Source organism: Somniosus microcephalus, chromosome 13 (assembly GCF_052327205.1).
Source record: "Somniosus microcephalus isolate GS21.2 chromosome 13, FLI_Smic_1.0, whole genome shotgun sequence".
Classification (NCBI taxonomy): domain Eukaryota; kingdom Metazoa; phylum Chordata; class Chondrichthyes; order Squaliformes; family Somniosidae; genus Somniosus; species Somniosus microcephalus.
Genome location: NC_140999.1, coordinates 34,148,559 through 34,158,363, shown reverse-complemented (window position 1 = coordinate 34,158,363; position 9,805 = coordinate 34,148,559). Strand labels below are relative to the sequence as shown.

Below are 9,805 nucleotides of genomic sequence, written 5' to 3'. Positions count from 1 at the left end.
CCACTGCTAGGACGTGAACTGATCCGGAAGATACAATTAGATTGGCATTCCATACAGGCACTGAAGGTTGAGGCCAAAAAGGATGACGACATCACACCTGGACGACTGTCAAAAATGCTAACTGACGCAAAAGAAGTGTTCCAGGAGGGACTCGGAACACTAAAAGGCATAACAGCAACGATTAAAATAGAGGAAAATGCAAGCCCAAAGTTTCTTAAGGCCAGACCAGTGCCTTATGCGATCAGACCAGCTGTCGAAGCAGAGCTGGAAGGGTTGGAACGTTCAGGAGTACTGTCCAAAGTAGACTGGAGCGAGTGGGCTACACCCATCGTTCCTGTAATGAAGAGGTCATTGAGTAATACGCCTGGGGAACCCAAGAAGGTCCGCATCTGTGGGGATTTTAAGGTGACAGTGAACCAATCCTTCACACGGTACAATATCCGCTTCCAGAATTGAGGATATTTTCGCCTCGCTATCTGGAGGTAAACGCTTCACCAAAATTGATCTAGCCCAGGCGTACTTGCAAATGGAAGCAGAAGAAGCCTCGAAACAATACCTTACGATTAACACTCATAAAGGTCTTTATGAATGCAACCGGCTGGTGTTCGGGGTAGCATCGGCTCCGGCTATTTGGCAAAGGGCGATGGATCAAGTCCTGCAAGGGATTCCAGGGACCCAGTGTTATTTGGACGACATCCTGGTCACGGGCGAAAATGACAGTGATCACCTCGCCAACTTGGAGAAGGTGCTCACCAGATTAAAGGAATATGGGCTACGAGCTAATCGCCACAAGTGCGAGTTTTTCCAGAAGCAGATCTCGTATTGTGGCCACGTCATCAATGAAGAGGGGTTACATAAGTCCCCTGAAAAGATTGAGGCAGTAGTCAAGGCTCCAGCACCGGAAAATGTGTCACAACTGAGGTCGTTCCTCGGGCTGGTAAACTACTACCATAAGTTCTTACCAAATTTGTCCACGGTATTACACCCACTGAATACCCTACTGCAAACAGGGGTACCATGGAAGTGGAATGACGAACGTAGACGAGCTTTCCAGAAGTGTAAAGAATTGATCACATCTAAAGAGGTGTTGGCCCATTTCAACCCAGCACTACCAATTCGTTTGGCATGTGATGCATCACCCTATGGTATTGGAGCGGTGCTGTCGCACAAATTCCCAGACGGGTTGGAGAGGCCAGTAGCCTTTGCGTCTCAGTCACTAACCTCAGCCAAACGCAACTATGCCCAGATTGACAGGGAGGCCCTCAGCCTAGTATGGGGAGTAAAAAAATTCAACCACTATCTGCATGGGCAGAACTTCACCTTGCTGACTGACCGCCAACCACTTGTCTCCATCTTTAATCCTAAGAAGGGCGTTCCAGTGATGGCTGCACAACGGTTACAAAGATGATCCCTGTTTCTAGGGGTGAATCAATATGAAATAGAATATAAAGGCACGAAACAGCATGGAAACGCTGATGGGCTATTGCGCCTGCCACTGCCTACTGTGGAGGAAGCACCAGCAGTGGACCCTATCGAGATATTTTATTTGTCAATAATTGAACAATTGCCAGTAACGAACGCGGATATAGAGAAGGAGACCCGCAATGATCTGACGCTGTCTCGGGTATATGATTTGACGGTGAGGGGATGGCCAACACATGGCGACTCACTGTTGCCAGCATTCTCATCCAGAAGAGAATAGCTGTCAGTATGCCAGGGGACAGTGATGTGTGGATCCAGAGTGGTGATTCCACCCAAGTTAAGGGAGAGAGTGCTAAATGAGCTACATGAAGGCCATCTGGGGGGAGTGAAAATGAAAAGCCTTGCTAGGGCTTATGTGTGGTGGCCGGGAATCGATCAACAAATCGAAGACCTAACCAAGAGCTGTTCAGGATGCCAGAATGTCCAAAATGCACCACCACATGCCCCTCTACACCCATGGGAGTGGCCCTCCTCTCCATGGCAACGGGTGCATATTGATTTTGCTGGTCCATTCATGGACTCAATGTTCTTAATAGCAGTGGATGCTCATTCGAAGTGGCCTGAGGTGATAAAAATGTCCTCAACCACTACAGAGAGAACGATTGCAGTCCTACGGACCATATTTGCTAGAAACGGCTTGCCAGAGCAGATTTGCTCTGATAATGGACCACAGTTTGTGTCCGAAGAGTTTCAAAAATTTATGAGAAGGAATGGGGTAAGGCATTACACATCCGCCCCGTATCATCCAGCCACAAATGGATTGGCTGAGAGGTTCGTACAAACCTTTAAGAAGGCGATAAAGGCCATGTGCGATGATGAAATTCCACTACAGCATAAGGTGGACAATTTCTTATTAGCCTACCGAAACGCGACACATGCAGTTACCAACCAGACCCCGGCCATGATGTTCTTTAACCGAAGGTTGAGATCTCGTCTCGACTTGCTCAGACCAAATGTGCGAAGAAATGTTGAGGATAAACAATTCCAGCACATCAATGAGAAGCCGACAAGGAGCTTCAATGTAGGACAACCAGTCTTGGCCCATGACTACCGAACAGAGAAATGGCAACCCGGAACGATATGCACAGGGCAGGGGCCATTAATGTACACAGTGGATGTCGGGGAGAACATTGTGAGACGCTACATTGATCAGATCTTAGCGTCACAGGAACGAGTCAACCCCATGTCTTGTGTACCTGGGGATGAACCCGACATACCGGTAGCATCTACCTCCGAACCAGTAGCAGTGGAACCCGATGAACTAACCGATGAAAAGGGGCCAGAATCGCCTCCGCACCAAGAACAAGAACCTCAGGAAAGGCGCTATCCCGAAAGGATCAGGAAGCCGCCCCAAAGACTGAATCTATAAATGGACTATTGTTGTTTAATGTACATGTTAAAGTGTTCATTGTTATTTGAATATTATGGGTACTACTAATCTAAAAGGGGAGGAATTGTAGTGTATGTACCTTTAAGAGAGAACTACTTTTACAGCTCCTGTATACTGTAGTACCGGCAGTGACCACACCTGTATATAAGCCTTGAGCATGCCTCTGTACCCCAGTCTTGAGACGACCCTACTCCAGTAAATACCTGTTGATTGTTAAGTTACAGCATCCGTGTGGTTATTGAAAAACATCCTACTCTCAGAATCACGGATCTAACAGTATATATCAATGATTTATACTTCAATGTTGGGGGCATGATTAAGAAGTTTGCAGATGATACAAAAATGGGCTGTGTGGTTGATAGTGAGGAAGAAAGCTGTAGACTGTAGGAGGATATCAATGGACTGGTCAGGTGGGAAGAAACGTGGCAAATGTAATTCAATCTGGAGAAGTGTGAGGTAATGCATTTGGGGAGGGCTAAAAAGGCAAGGGAATACACAATAAATGGTAAGATACTGAGAAGTGTAGAGGAACAGAGGGACCTTGGAATGCATGTCCACAGATCCCTGAAAGTAGCAGGACAGGTAGATAAGGTGGTTAAGAAGGCATACGAGATACTTTCCTTTATTAGCCGAAGCATAGAATATAAGAGCAGGGAGGTTATGCTTGAACTGTATAAAACACTAGTTAGGCCACAGCTAGAGTACTGCGTACAGTCCTGGTCACCACATTACAGGAAAGATGTGATTGCACTAGAGAGGGTGCAGAGGAGATTTACGAGGATGTTGCCAGGGCTGGAGAATTTTCGCTTTGAGGAAAGATTGGATAGGCTGGGGTTATTTTCTTTGGCACAGAGAAAGCTGAGGGGTGACTTGATTGAGGTGTATAAAATTATGAGGGGCCTAGATAGAGTGGATAAAAAGGACCTATTTCCCTTAGCAGAGAGGTCAATAACCAGGGGGCATAGATTTAAAGTAATTGGTAGAAGGATTATAGGGGACTGAGGAGAACTTTTTTCACCCAAAGGGTGGTGGGGGTCTGGAACTCACTGCCTGAAAGGGTGGTAGAGGCAGAAACCCTCATCACATTTAAAAAGTACTTGGATATGCACTTGAAATGCTGTAACCTACAAGGCTATGGACCAAGAGCTGGAAAGTGGGATTAGGCTGGATTGCTCTTTTTCAGCCAGCGCAGAGACGATGGGCCCACTGGCCTCCTTCTGTGCTGTAAATTTCTGTGATTCTATGATTTACTATTGTCACAAATACAACCTCACAGTTTGGTTCTGAATCTCGCTCATGTGCCAAAGGAAAAATATCCAGTGCATGCTTAGGAGTTCTGAATTATAGAGGTAAACTGTTTGGTCACATCCCTTATAGACCATAACCATCAGTTGGTTTTGATTTTGCTGTCACTGAAGAGAGACGATAAAGGCCAGAGCACCCCTTCTCAATTCTCTCCTGAAGAATTGTGTCCAAGTTCAAGTTAGCTTAGGAGTAAAGTGATCAAGTCTGTACAAACAGGTGAAAAAGAATTACACTACTGATAACAGTTGTAATACTATTTATTGCCTTTACTGACATTTTGTATTTAACACTGCAGTTTTGTACTTTTTTCATGAACGAATCAACCACCTCTCTCAACACTCACAACACAACAGCAGAGCAAACCAATCTCAGTAGCACCTACGATGCACAATGAATGGGCCTCGTTCTTGATAATGTTCCCGGGGAACCCACAGATACTGGAAGGTATGTAGTGAGGCCAATATGGAGCCACCAATCCAGACAGCATACTTCCTCTCCGGGACTGCGTGGATATTGGTTTTGGTGTCCTTGGGGACCAGAGCAAAAATCTCTCTGCAAAACCGAGAATAAAATCCCTGAAACATTGTCGATCCCCCACTCAACAGAACATTATCGTACATGAGCTGCTGAACTTGGGGTTGGACTCTTTTCAAACTGTTGATGGTCCTTTTGTGAATACCTTCTTGGTTTGATCCCATGACTGATGGCTTGAAGAGAGCCTCTGGACATTTCATTCTTTCCTTTCCAATGGTAATGACATGACCATCAGGGAGCTCATAGTCCACAAGGTACTCTTGGTCAGTCAAGCATGGCTCTTTTTCCTGATCAGCGGCTACATAACAGCATTTCTGCTTGATGTCTTCTACGATGTACCTGTCCTTCTCATGAAATGCGTTACCTGCCTCACTGAGCAGCTTTATTAGGTAAGTGGTGAGATTGTAGCCGCCCAAATCCATTCGGCTGATTGCATCAGGCAAGTTGTAGCCGTCATGAACGGGGACAGCATGGGTCACACCATCACCAGAATCTACCACCAGCCCCGTGGTTTTTCCGTAAGAATAGACAGCCAGCACTGACTGGTAAGAGACGTGCATGGCTGGGACATTAAAACGCTCGAACAAAAGTTCAGCGATCTTCTCTCTATTGGTAGTGGGACTGAGAGGGGGCTCTGAGATTAGGATTGCGTGTTCCTCTGGAGAAACCTTCAGAGCCTCATAAAACACGTGCCGGAGGAGATCTTCTGCCGCTCTCCAGTTCACAATGATTCCGTGCTGGGTTGGCCGAACTAGTTTGAGATCTGGCTCGGTTGAGACCGTTTTACCCACAGTGACGTGGGTACGTTTACTCGACCCTCTCGAGTATCCCACCACTGACCCGACCAGTGGCTGAGGCATTGGGTCGCCGGCATACCCCACTTTACAGTTCCCCGATCCAATGTCCACTACCAGTGCCCCCGTTCTCATAACTGGAATTCTGGGCTGTGACCCGGAGTCTGGTTTATCTTTTGGTTTGACATCCTTAATGGTTCCGGATAATGACGGCGGTCTTGATATTTTCGCCTTATCCACAGTGCGAGACGGCGGCCGTTGAATTTTCTGTAACATTTTCCAAGACTTCAAAGAACAACCAGGCAGGTATGCTGTGTTTGATAGCCGAGATATCAATTTAGTAAAGCACAAAGGGTGAAATTTGTTAAATCCACCCCTACACGGTGGGACATCATAGTCACATTTTACTTCATCAATTATGACGGTGGTGAGATGCAACTTGCCGCTCAGGCAACTTTTGCTGTCAGCTTGAAATCTGGAAATAAAATTACTCTGTTGGGTTGGCCACATTTTAAAATTAATTAAAAACCCGTTCCCTTAATTGGTTAAAAAAGAACGGTGGCATAGTGGTTAGCACTGTTGCTTCACAGCGCCAGGGACCCGGGTTCAAATCTAGCCTCGGGTGACTGTGTGGAGTTTGCACATTCTCCCCGTGTTTGCGTGGGTTTTCTCCGGGTGCTCCGGTTTCCTCCCACAGTCCAAAGATGTGCGGGTTAGGTTGATTGGCCATGATAAAAATTGGCCCTTAGTGTTAGGGGGGATTAAATATGTGGGGTTACGGGGATAGGGCTTGGGTGGGATGGCTGTCGGTGTAGGGACTGGGTGCTAGGGTTTGGATGATCAGCCATGATCTCGTTGAATGGCGGAGCAGGCTCGAAGGGCCGAATGGCCTACTCCTGCTCCTAGTTTCTATGTTATGTTTCTATGTTTCTATGTACCCACGACCTTGAAAAATATTCTTATCCACAGATGAAAACGAGCCTTACATTTTGTGACATGAAAAATATTGAAAACTTGAGGGCTGTCCGTGTTAACCCAAAAATGATTTTTCTGCACTGTGAATTACTACACAGTTAAGTCGATTTCGGCCAAATATTTCATCGCTTATAGCTGCAAAACGAGTAATAATTTTATGATATCCTTGAAATTGATTATTTTTAATTTTACCTCTAAACTGCCATAGCACCATTAACCCTAATAGTTTAAATACCTATATATTGTGGCGACACGCCACCACTGGACACAATCTGCTCACGGCGGTACGGACAGTTTAAGCAGATGCCCCCAACCGGGGGCCCTTTCCTCCAGCAACTTGTTTCCCACAGGGACAGGCTGCCGGGAGCACTTCCTGTCTGGGGAGTATTTAAGTCAGGCGCGGGCTCTTCCAGTTCCTGTTTTGCCATGAGGCTGAAATAAAAAGCTGTTCTGTCTTACTAGCTCTGGTCTCGACTCCCACGTTTGCCGCGGTATCTCAACACTGGTGACCCCGACGCTCAGGACGAATCCTAAGCTAGCATGGCGGATACAAACGCAGTCACGGTTAAATTACCAGACTTTTGGGAAAACTTGGCCGAAGCCTGGTTCGTTCAAGCCGAGTCCAGATTCCGGCTGAAAGGCATCACAGGCGACACCACGAAGTACGACTACCTCGTCTCCTCGCTCACGTACGCTACCGTCCCCAAAGTTTGGGCAGCGCTGCAGGACCCACCACAGACTGGCAAGTACGAACATCTGAAGGCTGCGCTCCTTAAAAAATTTCAAACGTCCTCTTACCAGCGCCACTGCCAACTCCTTGACCTCCCCGGTCTCGGTGACGCTTCACCATCAGACCTGCTTTCCCACATGCTGTCCCTCGCGGACGACAAGCCCCCCGGCGCCCTCTTTCGCACGCTTTTCATTCGGCAGCTTCCCGCCAGCATCCGCCCGCTCATTGTGGAGTCCGGCTCCACGGACCTGAATGACATAGCAGGAAAGGCCGACCGGCTGCTCTCTGCACAGTCCGCGCGCGATGTCACGCCCGACCTCGCGGCAACGACCACGCGGTCTCCCCGGCCCACCAGGCCCGCCCACCCTACCACTCCGGGCCACTGTTACTACCACACCCGTTTTGGCACTAAGGCCCAACGCTGCACGCCACCGTCTACCTTCAATTCCCCCCCCGCACCGGCCCCCGCGATGGCCGTGGGGCAAAAGGGGCCTCTACTGTACGTCACTGACGACAGAACCAACCGCCGATTTCTGTGCGACACAGGGGCCCAGCACAGCATCACCCCCGCCTCCGCCCTCGAAATCCAACGTGGCACACGAGGTATCACGCTGGCCGCCGCCAATGGCTCGGACATCCGCACATATGGCACCCGCATGGTCACGCTCGACCTCGCGGGCCGCCGCTACCGCTGGGAGTTCCTCACCGCCGAGGTCCTCTGCCCACTCATCGGCGCCGACTTCCTACGCGCCCACGGCCTCCTTGTCGACATTCCGAGGCACTGCCTCGTCGACGCCAACACTATGGCCACCATCCCCGACGCCTTTACCCCGGACCGTTCGGCCGGCCTGACGACCTACTGCCTCGCCAGGGCCATGGATGACTACTCGGCACTCCTAGCCGAGTTTCCCGCCCTCACCAACCCGACCTTTTCGGCCAAAGCCGCCAAACACGGGGTGGAGCACTATATCCCCACCACCGGCCCTCCAGTTTCTGCCCACGCCCGCAGGCTCAACCCGGCCAAGCTGGAAATCGCGCGGGCCGAGTTCACCACCATGGAACAACTCGGCATCATCCGCCGCTCCAGCAGCCCCTGGGCCTCGCCCCTCCACATCGCCCCTAAGCCCGGCGGAGGCTGGCGCCCTTGTGGGGACTACCGCCGCCTTAACGATGCCACCACCCCCGACCGATACCCGGTGCCTCACATCCAGGACTTCTCGGCCCGACTGGCCGGACAAACTGTCTTTTCCAAAGTCGACCTGGTGCGCGGTTACCACCAAGTCCCCGTACACCCCGCGGACATCCCCAAAACGGCCGTCATCACCCCATTCGGCCTGTTCGAGTTCCTGAGGATGCCCTTCGGCCTCAAGAATGCAGCCCAGGCTTTCCAGCGCCTTATGGACTCGGTCCTGCGGGACCTGAACTTCCTATTCGTCTATCTAGACGACATTCTCGTGGCCAGCTCCTCCAAACAGGAACACCTCGAACACCTTCGCGTCCTGTTCGGGCGCCTAGCCCAACACGGGCTCATCCTCAGCCCGGCGAAGTGCCAATTCGGCCTAACCGAGATCGATTTTCTCGGTCACCACATCACCCCTGCTGGGGCCGTCCCCCTGCCCAACAAGGTGCAGGCCGTCCAGCAGTTCCCCCGCCCCACAACCATCAAGGGCCTCCAGGAGTTCCTCGGGATGGTGAACTTCTACAACAGGTTCATCCCCAGAGCTGCAGCCCTCATGAAGCCCCTATACGACTCCCTCCGAGGTAAATCCGGCAAGATGGCCGTAGCCTGGACCACTGACACGTCAGCCGCCTTCGATGCCACCAAAAACGCGCTCGCCGACGCCACTCTGCTCGCGCACCCGAGGGCCGACGCCCGGGTCGCGCTCACCACCGACGCCTCCGACCATGCGGTCGGGGCCGTGTTCGAGCAGTGGGTTAATGGCGCGTGGCAGCCACTTGCCTTCTACAGCCGCCAACTGCGCCCCCCGGAGGTCAAATACTCCACTTTCGACCGCGAGCTTCTCGCGCTCCACCTGTCGGTCCGCCATTTCAGGTTCCTCCTGGAAGGCCGCCCCTTCACCGCGTACGTGGACCACAAGCCACTCACATACGCGATGGCCAAGCACACCGAACCCTGGTCCGCTCGGCAGCAACGCCAGCTCGCGGCCGTGTCCGAGTTTACCACGGACATCCAGCACATCTCCGGTAGAGACAACGTTGTCGCCGACTGCCTTTCCCGTCCCGCCATCTGCGCGAATCACCTCGCGGTCGACTACGCGCAACTAGCAGCGGCCCAGCTCACGGACCCAGACCACCTCTCGCCGGCTACCAGCCTGCCCGGGCTACGCCTAGCCAAGGTCGCGCACGGGCCCGAAGCCACGGCAGTTAATTGCGACATCACACTCAGCCAACCCAGGCCGGTCGTCCCTGAAACCTGGCGCCGCCGCGTCTTCGACGCGCTCCACGGGCTCTCCCACCCGGGTTCCCGCACGTCCGTCAAACTCCTCTCCCAGCGTTTCGTCTGGCGCGGCCTCAGCAGAGATGTTCGGACTTGGGCCACCTCCTGCCTCGCCTGCCAACGGGCTAAGGTACAAC

At 51.4% G+C, this 9,805-nt stretch overlaps 1 pseudogene; it reads right to left on the bottom strand.

Annotated features, from left to right (window-relative positions):
* Positions 1-4,416: 4,416 nt before the first annotated feature.
* On the bottom strand, positions 4,417-5,857 carry LOC147108206 (actin, cytoplasmic pseudogene; annotated as a pseudogene).
* Positions 5,858-9,805: the final 3,948 nt, after the last annotated feature.